Below are 16208 nucleotides of genomic sequence, written 5' to 3'. Positions count from 1 at the left end.
CTACAGCAGCATTTGTCATCACATGACAAATATTGAAGTAGATACTACGTCACTCAAGACACATGTTTAAACAGAATCAAGTTTAAACACTTGATGCTTCAGGTCTTCTGAGATGGGTAAATCCTAACCTGGATATGGCTATAAATGCTGAAATGTCAGTGCTTCCTGTCCTCTTCCGATTAGGAATTATCCAGTTATTCAATATCCAATATATATGCTCAGCAGTGCTGCTGTTGATCAAGTGGCTATTCTTCAGAGAACTCACAACTGTTCTTCAGGAATTTACAACCTGTTTATATCTTGAGAGCTGCAGATAGTATCTTGAGTTTCAGATATCCTTTCACTTGCACAGGACATCATCCTGCCACTGGGGAAGTGGTTTCAGTCTTGATTTTTCACGGACCTTGTACTCCCTTCTCCCAGCAGATAGTAGACGTGCTTGCGGTGCTATGTTCAGATGGAGGCTAGGGTACTGATAGAGATTAAAACTAACCATGTGGAAAACAATCTGCTTTAACCTTAATACAGTTTTCTGTGTAGCTGTACAAATGCCTCTACCAGCACATGGCAGGGCAGTGTGAGAGGATTTGGCAGAGGGCACTTCTGGAAGATAATGCTAAGTCCTTGTGTTTACAAAGCTACAAACTTAGGATGTTATGCTGACACAAGTACAGGTGGTACTGCTCTGCAAAATAGGTCAGAGAACCAAAGTGACTTAAATAGACTCTGCAGAAAGTCAGCTCACTGTTTTTAATCTGTTTCACAGAACACTCCAGAAGCAGCTGTGCTTCTGCAATCAAGACAGACAGAATGGAGACAGGAAAAGATGATGCGTGAGCTGAAGTGAACAACCCAGGGTAGGTGGATATTTTAAACCTCTACTGCTGCAAAAGACTTTGTGTCATGCAATGATGGTTTTGAAGTGTCATTCGTGGTCTCCAGGGTTTTGGTTAATTTTTGGTTTCTGGAAATCTCTCGTGTCTACCTTGATCTGAAAATGTTAAGGCTTTTTTATATTCCTTATTTATGGAGAAAAATGTCCATATTGGCACACAATAGCTTTCGGTGTGATAATCTTTGAAGTTATTTGAAAGGACAAAAAATCTGTTCTCTTTTGGCTCTATGTAAGTATTTGTAAGTGCTGTTTATGAGCATCTCTACTCTCACTGAGCTTGCTGAGATTTGATTCTAGATGATACTTGGGCTCAAGTGCTAAAGATGTAGGAATAAAATACCTTATGCTTTGTGGTGCTCTAAACTAGCTATTCTGTAATTTTTAGTTACAAGGCTGGACCTAGACCCTGTCCTAGATTCCAGCATTATGCTATCAACTGTGCAGGTTTATTGCGCTCAAGGCTGTTGCCAATTGGAAACTAGAATTTTCTGCCTTTCATCAGAGAATGGGTAGGAAAGCTAAAGGAAGAGCTCATTTTTTGTTGTAAAGAGGATTTTTATTTTTTTTTACATTTTCTAGTTCTTAGGCAATAAATTGTTATTTTATATTATTCATCACAGAATGACAATTGGATCTAAATCCTTTATCTCTTCAGGAAGAGCTCTGTGTTGTTCAGATTGGACATTTGCGCACACATACCTTTGGGGGCTGGGTGTGTGTAAGTGAGAATTGTCTATGAGAAGTACAGAGTGATATAAAAAAAACTATTGCTATTTTACTGCCCTGTATATATAGAAAGTAAGCGAAGGCAGGGCTGGCTTGGGGCACTGCAGCACCTAATACTGTGGTTGGGTGGGATGGTCCCTGAGCATCTAATCTTGGCTGGGCTTACAGGAGGTCCTAGACATGTTTTGGCTAAGGACTGTCTTGGTTCTTGGTAGACTCAGGTGTATAGCAGCATGGAAGTGCTTGGGAGACTCTTCATCCAGTTCTGTCCTTACCCCACATTATAACAGTGTACTGTATCATGAACTGTAGTAGCTGCCATAGTCAATGGGAAAGAACCAATGCAAATGACGAAGTATGAGTGTTTTTCAACTTTGGGAGCTCAAAGCTTCCAAGATGAGAAGAATTTGCCACTAAATCAAGTTTTGAATTGTATACTTGTTTTCTAAATGCTTTTGCAACACACTAGCAACCGTAAAGATCTGGTGTAACAGAAATATATCTTCTTGTGAAGATATAAGCATTACAGTGATTGTTTCTTCATAGGAACAGCTACAGCACAGGGGGCCATGCAGCTTCTAGAGCTGTGTGTCCTGCTGGGATAGATGTTTGTAAATGTTGTATTCTATCAGAGGGGTTCAGACAGTGCAATGTAATACATGTACCATGAATAGCACATGCTAGTGATTTAGGGAATTGTCCCAGATCTGTGTTGCAAACTCGTATGTGACCAGTAAGTCTTATACGTTCCTGTTGTGCTGCAGCTTTTGCAGGATGTCTGGCAGCTCTGTAGAGGCAACTGTCAGGGCTCTGACCAGGTTGTTTGATGGCTGGAGAAGTAGAACAAATGCACTGCACTGATGGGAGATAACAGCGGTGAGGGAGGGGGGAACGCTAATGTTCATAAGGAAGGCCACAATGGCTTAAACCAGTCCACATTCTCTGGTTTGCTTTGTGAAGGCCTGCACTTCACACTCTAAGCACTGCCATCTTCACATCTAAAACCTTACAAAGCAGCTTCAATATTTTTTCCAGCTACACTGAGCTTGTTTCCCTCCAATGTCAGCAATTCAGAACCTCTGAAAATGAAGCTGTTTGCTGAGGCGTTTACACATCCAGTTGTGAATTTGTGCTTAGGCTCTTGCATTGAAAATGCTTGCCAAAAATATTAATTAGTACTGGCAGTTCTGTGCTTGTTGCTCCATGGTTTATAATATTAGGTGTGGAAGTCTAATAGAGGATATTGTAAATATAACTTTAGTGTCTTTTGCTAATGTTTCTAAATAATATTTCAGAGATAGGCAGCCTGAAAGGTAGACTGCTTTGTTATGATTGCTGTGATTTAAGTAAACAAAGTCCAATTGACACTATAGACTGGCTTCATTCCAAAAGCCCCTTCTAAAATCTATCACATGCAGAGTATGTTAATTGGAGTTCCTGAATTTCCGTTTATGAAAGGAGCTCAATGGTCTGGCTAGAACCATTGTATGTTGTAGCAAAACTTAGAACTGTCATCTTAGTGTGGCTGTAATTATCCAGTGACTTTTGAACAGCAAGTGGTATGTCTGTTTTCCCAACAATAATATGTTTTCTTTTTCTTGCCATAAAATGGCACTTACAGCAACAGCTTTACGCAGATATCTGTGCTTGGAAGGCATGAACAATCTTAATCGAATTTAGATACCATTCAGTAATTCCTGGAGTTTCATTTGGTTTTGAGTGGATTCATTGCTTTTTGTTCAAACAAGGATTTATGAGACACTTCTTTACATAACACCTGTTGGATACGCTTACATTGTATTGTAACCTGTGAAGTGTACATGCCCTCCAAACAATTACATTTCTGCTGCTGGTATGGAGAGGTTTGTCACTTTTAAGTTGGAGGACAAGTTTTCATCAAAGTTCTTCATTAACTGGCATTGTCTCTGAGCACTACTTCGCAGCAGAGACCTTGCAGAATGCCAACTCATTTCAATGTCAAAGATCAGGGGACCAGGGCACCCCCTGTAGCCTGCTCAGGCTGAAAATTCCTTGTAAATGCCAATGTGCAACAGTTACCAGAATTCTCCTGCTGATAACAATCTGGAGTACCTAGGCACAAGATGAATTCAAGATGAAGGAAAAAGAGCTAATTTTGAATTTTGTTACATTGTATAAACTGAAATTAAACTCTTCATGGTCTGACAGAATTTTTTTATTTCAATACAGTGCATGTTTCCGCATGTTTCAGAGTCGCCTTTTTCCTTTTGCGTGAAAGGCAGGGGGTCTAGGACATTTTAATAGCTTTCATATCCTACTCTGCAAATATATTATTGCAGCAGAATAGTTTCTTTGCATGAGAATTGCTTAAATGATTCAAAATGGATTGAAAAATATATTTCAAGTTTTAATTTTATGCACAAACATTAATGAGCAATGCCCCTTAGAGACTTGCTGTCAGTTTAACATATTCACGATAATCTCAACACAGATGTTATTCCATCGAAATCCTTTTAGAGGGAAGAAACTAGTAATTTTTCCTTGGAGAATGTCAGAAAAATGTTATTGTTGAAATTACGTTTTGATCCTGGAATGCTATATAAAATACCATCACTAGGAAGAATAAGTAGCACATTGTTTCTGGGGTAAAATGCATGTGAAACTTCTCTGAGCCTCCTGTAAATTTTAAAACAAGTGAATGTTTTGTTAGTCCCACGTAATTTTGATTCCCTTGAGGGTGATTGTAGGCAATAATGGATATCAGCATCTAAATGTATCCTACTTTAGGAGAGTATTTGTTATTAGTTCAGATTTCCCTATTTGCAACCATAACATGATGAAATTACTGCCTCTTTCAGATACATTTCCCTGTGCATTGTCTCAGCAAATGCATTAAAACACTTTCAAGAAAGTACATACTTACAATAAGGTTTTTGTCTTGTTTTTTTTTGTCTTTTGGGGGGGGGGGGGGGGGCGTGTGTTTGTTTTTTGTTTTTTTTTGTTTGTTTGAAAATACTTAAAGTACTTTTTGTGTTCTATGATATGCCTGTGTTTTGTTTTTCTACTTGGTACACTTGTGTTGTACCTTACTTGCTTAGTCTTACCTGAGTAAAGCTTTAACAGTGAAGTTATTTTGATTCTATAAAAAGTGGTAAGGTTGTAAATATATTGTAAATATTCTGTTGCTCAGTATTGGAGGAACTCTATTCCACTTGATCTTAACCAAGGTTTATTTTCATTGGAGAAGCTGTAAGTAGTGCCCTATGTAGACCCCAGCCATATTTAGGTGGTACATAAGTAATATTTAGGAAACTGTCGGAGCAACCTGGTCTAGTGAGGGGTGTCCCTGTTCATGGCAGGGGGTTGGAACTGGGTGATCTGACAGGTCCTTTCTAACCAAACCCTTCTGTGATACTGTGACTCAAAGCAATGGTTCTGCAATTTTCCAAGGTTCTATCTTCTAGGACTGTGTAAATACAAGAATAATACTTAAGTTGTTGATGATGAAGAACATAGTTCATCATCAGATCTATGTGAAGATACCAGTTAGAATAAATCCCATCAGATTTTTCATGGGATTTTTGGAGGAGGATGGGAGTGAAAGGTGGGAATGTAGTTCATGCATTTAAAAAAGGCAGAAGAATTGCCAGTTCCAAAGAAATATTCCAACCCCTTTTTGGAAAGAACTGCAGTTCCCACAGCCATTTTGTGAGGACTGTTGACAGGAATGAAGGCTGCAGTCATGTTAACACATAAAGCAAGGTCTTGGTTTCAAGGCTAAAGTCTGTTTTATGAGCCTTGATGCACAAAATAGCAGGTAGTGATGACTTACTGGAACTTGAAGATAGTGCAGTGGAATATCCTTTCTTTTGTAAAAGCAGGCATCTTTATGTGAAGTAGCTGTTCATTTCTCCACTTTGCTGTTAAGAATGCTAGAGGAAAAATGATGATATGAAATAGCTGTAAAAATGTAAGAAACCACGAAAAAGTCAAATAAAATTTCCAAATACAACTGCCGAGTTGAAATAGAATATATATTATTGATAGTTAAAAATGAATCAAAATCCAATGCAAGTGTAATTTATATAATCCTGCTGCTGAATTTTTCAAACTACACGTGTTTTTTTTTCTTTTGAACTAGTAAATGTGAAGTTTTGACATGTATTCAAATATTAATAGATGGACAAATATGAAATTATTCTTTTGCATTTTTAAGGAACAAGGAACACAATAATTTACCTACTATTGTAGCAGGTTGGCTTAAGTGTGTATTAATGACAGTAAAGGTACATATCACTCACCCTGGGCTCAGTTTATAATTAATAGAATTTGTCTCTTGGTCACATTTACTTCATCTTTTGTCTATGTGATTTTTTTTTTTTTTTTTTTTTATTATTTGTGTGTGGTTGAACAGACATGTACAGCTTAAACGGGAATGAACAAAGTACAGGGGACTTCTGGATATATAGGAAACGCTTCTACATAAATGTGAACATACTCATCTTTAAATATTTTCCCGTTTTTTTCCCCCTTATGTTAATGAAGTCTATAAAAATTCCCAGAATTCCTTAAATTGTTTCTCTCAAGACAAGGAGATAGTTATTAAAATATCCAAAGAACCCCAAACCAAACAAGTAATAAGAAGTGGAAAATGGCAAACATTGGAATGTTTTTCTCTTTCTTAATGGCCTCTCAGTAAATAATTTTTAAGCTATCAACAAAACATGCTTATAATTACTGATGTTATTAAAACCAAAAGTAATTAGGAAACTGTAATTGGAAAGTAAACCACCAACTGGATGTATACTCAGCATTTCCAATAGGAAAGTATTAAAATAATATCTTGGCATTCAGAAGAATCTGAAGACTCTTGATAATAATGTTTTTCCAGTACATGTCTATGGATTGTGAATACACTTAATATATTGCGAGTGTGAGGAAAGCTCAGTTATTTGTAGGAGCATTTTATGCTGTTTTTCTATTAACAACTACAATAGCCGTATTTTGTACTGGCTATATTTCTTTCTTACCAGCCCACTCTGACAACTGTGGAGTTACACTGATGTAACAGCAGAGCAATGAGACATTTATTGCAGTGAAGTTGATCCTGTGTTCAAGCAGTGAAATGTGTGCAGTGTGACACACTGTATTTACTGAGCTGTTGGCTGAGAATGGTGAAGGCTTGGGTTTCTGGATCTGTTAATGCATTGTGGCAAAGTAAGCATCTATGCAGAGTGCTTCATTCTTTGTGGAATTTATTAAAAATGGAGTCAGATAGTAATGTTGTCTGAAGGACAGAGGTTTGGGTATGCCCAGAACTGTGTTAAGACATTTTGGTTTCTGGGGCAGGATATAAAATTGCTTCCCTGCTGTGAAAGCTGTGTGCAGACAGGAAGGGTCTAGTTTTGACATTAGGCTGCAGTCTTACAGTGGGTCCAAATCTCATGTTGATACATGCTCACTGGCCATTTGGCAAACACCTAATCTATCCTGTTTTAATTTTTTGGGAATGTAGTAGTTCTTTAAAAAATACACCTCTTATTATAGGAACTAAAAATACCATAGATGTGGTAGACTAATTGAGAGTAATTTCTCTAGCAAGAAGCCATTGAGCTTATTTTAATTTATGAAATTAAAACACTTGCTCTAGCCTCTAAATCTATAAAGCATTCTTTTAAATTACCATAGTTTTCAGTATTTTAACAGTATAAATTCTGGTAGCCAGTCTTATGCTATGTTTTTATTTTACACACATAAAAAGCCCCATGTAGAAAGTGCAAACACAATCACCTGCAGCAAGTAAACTTCTACAGTCCTTAACAAGCGAATACTTATCCTGGGGAGAGTGCCTATATGAGACCTCCATACTGCCTGAGTTCAGCTTGATTTATGTATGATTAAGCAGCCTTCTGGCCTTGAGCTAACCTTTGCAGACAGCAGAAGACAAAATCTAATGCTGTGTATTGCTGTCTGTGGAACTGCCTGTGAGAGGAGATGTTTCATCCCATGGAATTAAAATGCTGTAGTCTGTTGTCTAAATTTTAAATGTAACCTCCAGAGGGCCTCTGAACTACTAAAAAGAAACCATGGAACCAAATGTAGCAGCTTGTGTAATACAGGAGTAGGAATTGCCTGTATCCTGCTGTATTGCGTTGTCTGTCTTTACCGCCTCCTCATCAGATTGAGCCAGAGTGTAGCTTCAAGAAGTCAAGCTGGTAACTGGTTGGTTTCAGTACATCTTAACCACTTCTGCTGGGCTGATGGGATTTTTATTACCTTTTGTAAATTCAAATTTCACAATGTACACACTTATGAAATAGTGTTTCTTCATCTATCCACTAATAAACCTACTGATTCCTCTTCTTTTGGTCTGGAAGTGGGGCATAGTTTGAGCAGCTTTCTTTTGAAAATAGGTAAATCATTACAGGGGAAAGTTGAATATAGCAGGCTCAGTTTAAACTCCCAAAAGAAAGCATTGGAAACACATTATTTTTAAATTTCCTTGGAAAAGGGTCAGTTGTCCCTTTGCTGGGAGATCTTCCAAGAGAGAAGTCTTATGCTGAGAAAGCAGTAAATTTTTGTACTGTTTTGGACCCAGATACTGAAAGGTGATTTCCTCTGTGCCTAAGGAAAATGTTTTCCCTCTCATGGTAAAAACGTCCAAGCCCTTTTCTCATAGCTAGCCACAACTTGGCTCTCCAGGGTTGGATCCCAGAAATCTTCTGTTTTCCCCTCTAGCCACTACAGCTGTGTCTAAATCTCTCTACTACTAAGCTTGAAGGGATCCTACTGCTTCTAATATATGGGTAAATACTCATATTAAGAAGATAGGTGCTCACAGAAATAATGACTTCTTCACTACGTACTTTTAAGCCTTCCTGTCTAGAAAAACTAGTCTTGTGAAAAGAGGTTTCCTCCAAAATCATGATGATCTTATTTATCATTACTCAAAGAAATGAAAAGGCCCTTTCTGGCTATGTGAAATGGCCATGTACATGTCAAAAAATGCTGTCATGCTTCTGCATTGTGCAAAGTCGAGGGTGATTTTAGCAATTATTGTTAGCTCTGTACCTTAATGCTGACAGAAACTGTAGACTGGTCTGTGATCATTTTTGGAATGATATGCTGTGAAACACTCTTCTTTTAAAGAAAAAAGTAGAATGTTCTCAATATTAATGTCTGGAAGGCTCTTGGGATAAGCCGCTGCCTGGAGAAGGAAGTTCTGTTCCTCAATAGAATACAAAGCCCTGTCTGGAGATTGAAATTCTGTTCCCCTGTAGAATACAGAAAGAAATGCATTCAGCAGCAATCTGTTTTTTAATGGTAGCTGTGGGAGGTCATGGGATCTAAAATATTTACACTGTCCTACTTACAATATAGAATGAACTTAGACATACTTAGTTGCATTCAGAATGCTCAATTTTTAGACATATGCTCTATAGGTAATGTTGCCACAGTGAAAAATGGTTGTACAGTGACTGCAGTGGAAAAAATAATGCATAAATCAATTTAGTATTGATATTGGGAAAATACAGGATATTGGTGTTGAATTTAGGATTTTGCTGCTTTTGTTTATCCTGAAAGTGAAAGGTATTTTTTTCTTCAAGTTTGGAAAAAGGTTGTTATCAGTTACTTTATTTAATGCTTGTTAGCTTTCTGTGATCAGATTTGCTGCTCCTTATGTAAACTACACCTTTAAACATATGCTGAACAAGTTCTTTCCTGTAAGGAAAATTAGTGTTTAACTAGGTGTTGTAACAATTTATATGCAATAAAAAGGCAAATGATGAAACATCTTAATGTAGCTATAAACTTTGGTTTAAGAGATTAAAGATTCATAGAATGAGTTGGGTTGGAATTAGATGATCTTTAAGGACATTACCAACTCCCTGCCATGGAAAGGGACACCTTCCCCTAGACAAGGTTGCTGCAAGTGCACATTGGTGGTTCATATTGAGCTTCCTATCAACCAACACCCCAACTCCTCCTCAGGGCTGTTCTCAATCCATTCTCCACCCAGTCTGTATTTGTGTGGGATTGCCCAAACCCGGGTGCAGGACCTTGCACTTGGCCTTGTTGAAATTATGAGGTTCCCACCTCTCAAGCCTGTAAAGGTATCTCTGGATCCCATCCCTTCCCTCCAGTGTGTCGACCGCCCCACACAGCTTGGTGTTGTCAGCAAACTTGCTGAGGGTGCACTCAATCCCACTGTCCATGTCTTTGGCTAACCTGGGTTATGATGTATAATTTAACACACACATATCCCAATTCAATTAAAGCCTTTTTCAGTAGCATGTTAAATAGTATCCATTCATGCAGTTTTTCACATTAATTATGGGGGAGGGGAGAATTGTAAGAAGAGAAAGAAAGTTTACTCTTCGTCTTTATAGTGAAAACAAATGTGTTTTTCTCCAGAATCTGCCAAGCCTGTGTGTTAATGATTTAACAGATGGAGTTGGCACATGTGAACCTGGAAGATGCATCTGTCTGATTTTTCCAGTCTGAGGATTTTTTAACTGCATTAATGGCACAGACAATGGTAAAATATCACCTCCCCAGGCTGCTTTGCTCTCCTAACACATAATGTCTTTTAAGGGGGAAAAAAAAAAAAGTGATAAGAGACTGGGGTGAGGAAAAGGCCAGAGAAAGAAGGGTTTGAAAAGTTTGATATTTTCTATCTTCACTGCATTAGGCTTTCCAGTCTTTCACTTTGAATTTCATGTGTGTATGGTGTGGAAACAGAAATTCTATCCAGACAGCATTATATGTGATCTCAGAGTTCTGTTCATTAATTGCTTTGAGGAAACAGCAATTAAATAAGAAAACCAGTGACCACTAGTGTTTTGTCCTTTTGTCTTTTAAATGGCTGAGTGTTGCATTTCCAATTTGATAATTTTACTTTTTTTGTTAGCTCTTGGGAAGGTTCTGCTCATGTATAATTTCAGGTTTAGCAGTCTCATTTAGTCACTTGTACTGTTCATTCAAGCAGGTATGCAGATGCTTAACTGTTTTAACTGTTTGGAATAAGGGCCTTCCTTTGAATTTCCTTATTTTGGAGTGGAATCCTTAGCACTCGCCTGGACTTTCTACTGAAACCTCTGATATGACTACTTGTGCAAAGGTCCTCAAGACTGTTGGTTAAATGCCTCAGTAGTGCACAGGAGTGGACTAAATTATAGGCTCATTTTACTTCTGCTTCTATCTGCTTCTGCAGGTATCTCTATAAGAAAGTCTCTCTTCTAAGGGAAGTACAGTCCAAGGGCCATATCAGTACTTACTCATGAAAGTTATCCAGCAGGTTGCAGTAATACTACAGCTAAGTGCTTGCTAGGGTATGGAAGGGCCCCTCTTTCTGTTTCTAAACAAAACTGTTGTGATAAAATGAAATCAATCTGTAGTGGGCTGTGAACCATCCAGTACTTGCTTTAGCAGCACCATGTTTTTTGTTGCTGTTAAGCACTTCAGCTTTACCTTACTACTGCTGAGAAAGAAGATTGAAGGATTGCTAATGAAATTAGCACAGATTTTGTGTGACATAGTGAAAAAAATTGAAATTACAATGAAAAGGGCAGAAAAACTGTAGTGCTTCCTGGTAAAATATGAACTCTGATCACATGACGGAGGTGAAACCTTATGGCTGTACACTTGCCTTGTCTGCCTTCTTCCATCTTCTTTCATCTCTATAGCGCTCTTGTCTTGATGCCACAGACCTGTTTTAAGACTGTTACATTTTTCGGATATATTTTTAAGTAAACTTATTCTTGGAGACACACACAGTTATAAGGAAAGTCTTGAGCCAGTGTAGGATCAAGCACACTTATTTCAGTAGTCTTATCCTGATTCATGTAGATACAAACAAAATAAATCTTTTAATTTTTAGTGAGTCAGAGAAACTTCTTTCTTCAGAAGCACTCAAGTCCCAGAAAGAAGGTGCTGATTTTCTGTAAAGCTAGGTTTCTGAAAACATCATTGCATTAACCATAGCAAATATCACTAGGACTCTGTTTTCTTAATGCCTTTTTGTATTTTAGCAAATGGCTGTAATAGTTTTATTCACAGTTTTAAGGTTTGATTAATCAGTTCATTGTGTTCTTTCTTCAGACGAAAATGTGTTACTGATATCTCTTGGTATGAATGACATATGGGTTCTAGCTGAAACGATAGAACGTCCTTTAATTTTGCCAAACAAAAATATGCTTGGCGTTCTGTTCTTTGCTACTACTACAGCCAAATTTCATTTGCAAGAGTGATGTGGCTTTTTTGTCATTGACTATGGTGACAGTACTTCATGTGGCTGGGATTCTTCATGCTTGTGAGGTGTGGCCCACAGGGTACAAGCAGTAATAAGAAAGGTGACATTTCTCTTGCACTGCTCTCTTCTGCCCAAGTTTTTAATGTTGCAGCTCAAGTTGGCCAACAAGTAGAAAAGGATGTAAATACCTGAAGACATGAAAATCCCCTCACCTGAATGAGTTTTTTCCTTCCTATGTTTTTCTTTCAAGTTTTCTGATAGGTAACACACCTATCACACAATAACTGTGTGCTTTGTGTTTTTTGGTGTTTGGTGCTTTTTGTGTGGTTTTCTGTTGTGTTTGGGGATTTAATTATTTTTTTTTAAGATCATCTTATAAAACCCTTTAAAATCTGTCCTAAGGGAGATCACCGTGAAATGCAGTAATGGAAAATACATACTCTAGGATTCGAGCCAGTTAATAAACTGGATGATTCCAAAGCACTTACATGCTTTACTATATGTGGGAAGACATGCACTAAGACCATTCATTTAAAACTAAAAAAATTTCTCAACACATGGAACCCTATTATGGCTGAACACGGTACTCTTGGGTTTGTATCATGTTAACTGTATTCTTTGTGTGCTTATCACAGTGCTATTAACTATAGGTGAACATTTTAGGTACCTCTTGAATGGCATGTACATTATACCTCTCCAAAATATTCCAACTTGCAAGTGTGTTGCAAGCTCAGGAATTTTTGTAGCTTTTAAAATAATTTTTTATTTAAAATTTTATTTATTTTCCTGACCAATGCTAGGTAGCAGTTGACACTGGCAGTAGGAAGAGCTAAAATGTGCCTCTTCCTTAAAGGCAGTGCTCACTCAAAAGCCATTCCCTACCAAGCTAGCTGTGACCAACTCTGGTTACAGTAACAGTTGTGGTGCTGATTACTGCACAGGCCTGTCTTCATAGGCACTTGGCATTTTGATCTCTTCTATTTTTGATTAAACTTTCAGGGAACAACTTCCAAATAGATGCTATGGAGTGAAGACATTACAGAACTGTGGAGACAGTGTTCTCACAGGAGAATGCATAAGTAGTACATAAACTCTGAATAATCCTGAAAGATACAGCAAGGCCATGAGAGGCCTGAGGAAGCTTAAGCAAGCAAGATAAGAAGCAGCTGGAATTCACTGAGTTAATGAGAACTGTGGACTGTTGGCAAGCTTTCGAGGTCAAGTTCTCACACCTATGCTTAACCAATTATATGTTAGCCACTAAGGGTCTTCAAGACATGTATCCAATCATAATATGCCAAATCACTGTAAGTGCATGTAAGAAATAGTATATAAGGAGTTAAGTCTTTGTAATAAATTTGGCAATTGCTTGATCACATTGATCGTCTCTGCGTTGTCTGTGACTCCCGCGTCAACAAGTGGCGCCTGAACAGGGACCCTCCGATCGGTAACTCGATGAAGACGAGTTTGAAGGTCCGACAAAAAGGAGGGGGCGGAGTGCTGGCCAAAATTCAGCGCTGCCCTGGCGCTGAGAAGTCAGATGTCTGCAAAACTTCGGGAATCTCGCCCTGATCAGGTGAGCAGCCGGGGAGGAGATGGGGCACTTGCTATCCAAAGAGGAACAAGCGGTGGTGAAGCTCCTCCAACACATTCTCTCTAAGAGAGGACTGCAATATGATAGTGCCGCCTTACAGAGGCTGTTAAAGTGGTCCCGTGATTGCGAGGTTAGTAAAGGGACCAAAGATGCACAGAAACACTCTACACTTTGGAGATTGGTGTTTGGGACTTTGAAAGAGATGAAATTGGAAAGGGCTGCAGTAGCTTCTGTATTTGCCACCACAGCTCCAGAAGGGGCTGTCTCCTCTAACCCCCATCATAGTGCTGCGGCTATGACTTTTGCACCTCCTGTGGTACCTGGAACGGTGCTGAAAAAATCAACGCCCTAGCAAGAGGCTAGGTCCGCAGATGGCCACATACTGAATGAGACACCTGACAAGAAAGACATAGCTGCGAACAACGGAGACCCTCAGTTCAACCCAGGATCAGACTCCAAGTCCCCTGAATCTGAGCCAGATTTATATCCTCTGCTTCCAGACTCTGACTCTTTGTCTCCCGGGTCGGTCTGCTCAGCTCATCAGCAACTACTTACTGGCCTTGGAGACACTCGGCTGCAACAATTGATGAAAAAGCTTGAAGCCCTCGAAACTCGGATTGATACGTCTCCATCAGCGCCTCCACCTTATCCTCCACAAAACCCCTTCCTTAAAGAAGGCAAATGGGGGGAGAGGGTAGGAGAGGTATCAGGGGGCACAAATCCTGCGCACTGTTGGCACGGGTTAATCAAAGATGCTATTATTACTGGTGAATTTTCTGCAATGGCCTCTCTGTATATCCTGTGTATACTACACAGAAGGGGGTTAAAGAGTGGGAAGCTTTTGATTCAAAATAGTTAAGGAGGCCTGACAAGCAGTGACCACATATGGGTTAAAATCCTCTTATACTCAAGCTGTATATGTTATGATTTTTTTTTGCGATTGACAGGAGACTTTAATGACTCCCCTGCTATAATACATGGGCAGGCATTAGGTTTAGGTTATATGACTAAAACTCTGGGTATTCTTGTCCAGTACAAGTATTTGGAAATCGGCATTTGGAAAGGTCCTGTGGAAGTAAAACTAACAGGTTGAGGTTATATGTGTGTAAATTACAGATTCCGGTTTGCGGTGGGTGCCAGCTCGATGGGTGAAACACTGGAAAGAGTCAGCATCACCCCAGGACACCCCCCTTGTCAGTGATTGAATGAACTGGAATTTGAGCTCAGGACATCCGTTTTATGGATGTTTTCAGCCTTTCTTAAAGTGAAGCGAGCAACCTTTCTTTTATGCTGAAGTAAAAAAAAAAAAAAACACAACAGAAAAAACCACCCCCCACTCGCTCCCGAACCTCCAGGGAAGCGAGATCAGTGTGGGATACAGATGTATTGTGTGATTTTCTGGTGGTGGGAAGGTCTCTCTTATGCTCTTATCAGGGGTATTGGGCGTACTGTGACAGACCGTGGACCTGGGACCCCATGTACAACTCATTTAATACAGTTTCTCTGTGATATTCCTGTACTAAAAGTTGGTAAATATAAGTATGTCCAGGTTTCTATCAACCTTTGGAGACCTTTATAGGTATTGTTGGCCACTTCTTCCAACATAGGCTGGCCACCTGTGTCAGAATGAGTGTGCATTTTGGTCAGTGTAAAAGCCCAAGCCTCATACGATGTGGGGGAGGCAGAGCCTCTGTGGGGACACCTGCTAAGGAGGAGCCTGCCACCTCGCACTGCAATGATGCTTCTCGCAGCTGGTTTGCTATTAGTCTCCACAGGGTCCTTGTGCCACGTTCTGTACGTGGGACTGTAGTGGGAGTAATGATTGTCTGGATTTTGTGCTTCAAATATTGTAGTTGTGTGGAGTGTGCTCATGGGATCCCATACGTGTGTGTGTGTTGAGGGCAGACAGTGTTCTGTGTATTTTTTGTTGTTGGGTTCATGTAAAAGTTTTTAACCGGTAGCAGTTTAACATTTCGGGCAAGAAAGGGTTAATGCAAAAGTGCGGTTGCCGGCAGGTATTTATGGTTGCTGCCGAGCAGGCAGGCTTTTATAGCTTCTGCCGAGCAGACTGGCGTTTGTAGCTGTGCAAAGCAGGGTGAGCGACTTTTTTTTTAAAAAAAACCCAACCAAACAAAAAAACCAAAAAAAAAACCAAAAAAAAAACCCTGACCTCCGATTCAGCTCCTGGTGCTCCACCGGCAGAACGGCCAGGATGGACGCTAGAGCCGAGGAGTGAAGAAAAAAAAACCAAAACCAAAAAGACCCCAACAAAACAAACAAACCAACAAAAAACCAAACCAAAACAAAACCCAACCTCTCAATCTATTGAGGTATTGAGGCACTTTGTAGAGACACCACAGACAAAGCCTAAAGAGCACCGGCAACACAGTGCATGGTAGGAGCCTTGCTTAGTATGTTTAAGGTAACCTGGGGGTGAATCCAAGACTTGGAGGAATAGAGAAATAGACAGATTGGTTGAAATAAGAACTGCTAACTAAAAAAGCGAGAGGGGTAGTGCAACCACAAGCTTTATGAGCCGTCACCTAAGCAGCATCAGGGTGGCAGAAAAAAAAAAAAAGAGGCAATGATGCAGCAAACTCCGTGACTGTTAACAATGTGCAGTTTAACCTGTCTGCTTCTCAAGAACTGATAACCTGGAGGAGGGGGTATATTTGTGTCCTCCTGCCTACAGGTCCATAGCGACTGCCTGCAAAGTTTGTCAAGCCATGAGCTGGACAGACGAATGGAAAAACCTGATGCTT

General features: G+C 39.4%; 1 long non-coding RNA gene across 2 annotated transcripts in view; it reads left to right on the top strand.

Annotated features, from left to right (window-relative positions):
* Positions 1-496: 496 nt before the first annotated feature.
* LOC130597632 (uncharacterized) overlaps positions 497-16208 on the top strand; it is a 225708-nt gene continuing 209996 nt past the window's right edge. The window contains exon 1 of one of the 2 annotated variants that reach the window (XR_008971824.1): positions 497-857. This is a non-coding gene — a long non-coding RNA (uncharacterized LOC130597632). The remainder of the gene's footprint in view (positions 858-16208) is intronic. The other variant, XR_008971823.1, reaches the window with a different exon arrangement.

Source organism: Pezoporus wallicus, unplaced genomic scaffold (genome assembly GCF_028554395.1).
Source record: "Pezoporus wallicus isolate ANWC-B61680 ecotype Strahan unplaced genomic scaffold, APGP_CSIRO_Pwel_v1 contig_6783, whole genome shotgun sequence".
In the NCBI taxonomy this organism is placed as follows: Eukaryota; Metazoa; Chordata; class Aves; order Psittaciformes; family Psittacidae; genus Pezoporus; species Pezoporus wallicus.
The sequence above is the reverse complement of the archived record's forward strand: the minus strand, read 5'-3'. Positions and strand labels throughout refer to the sequence as shown.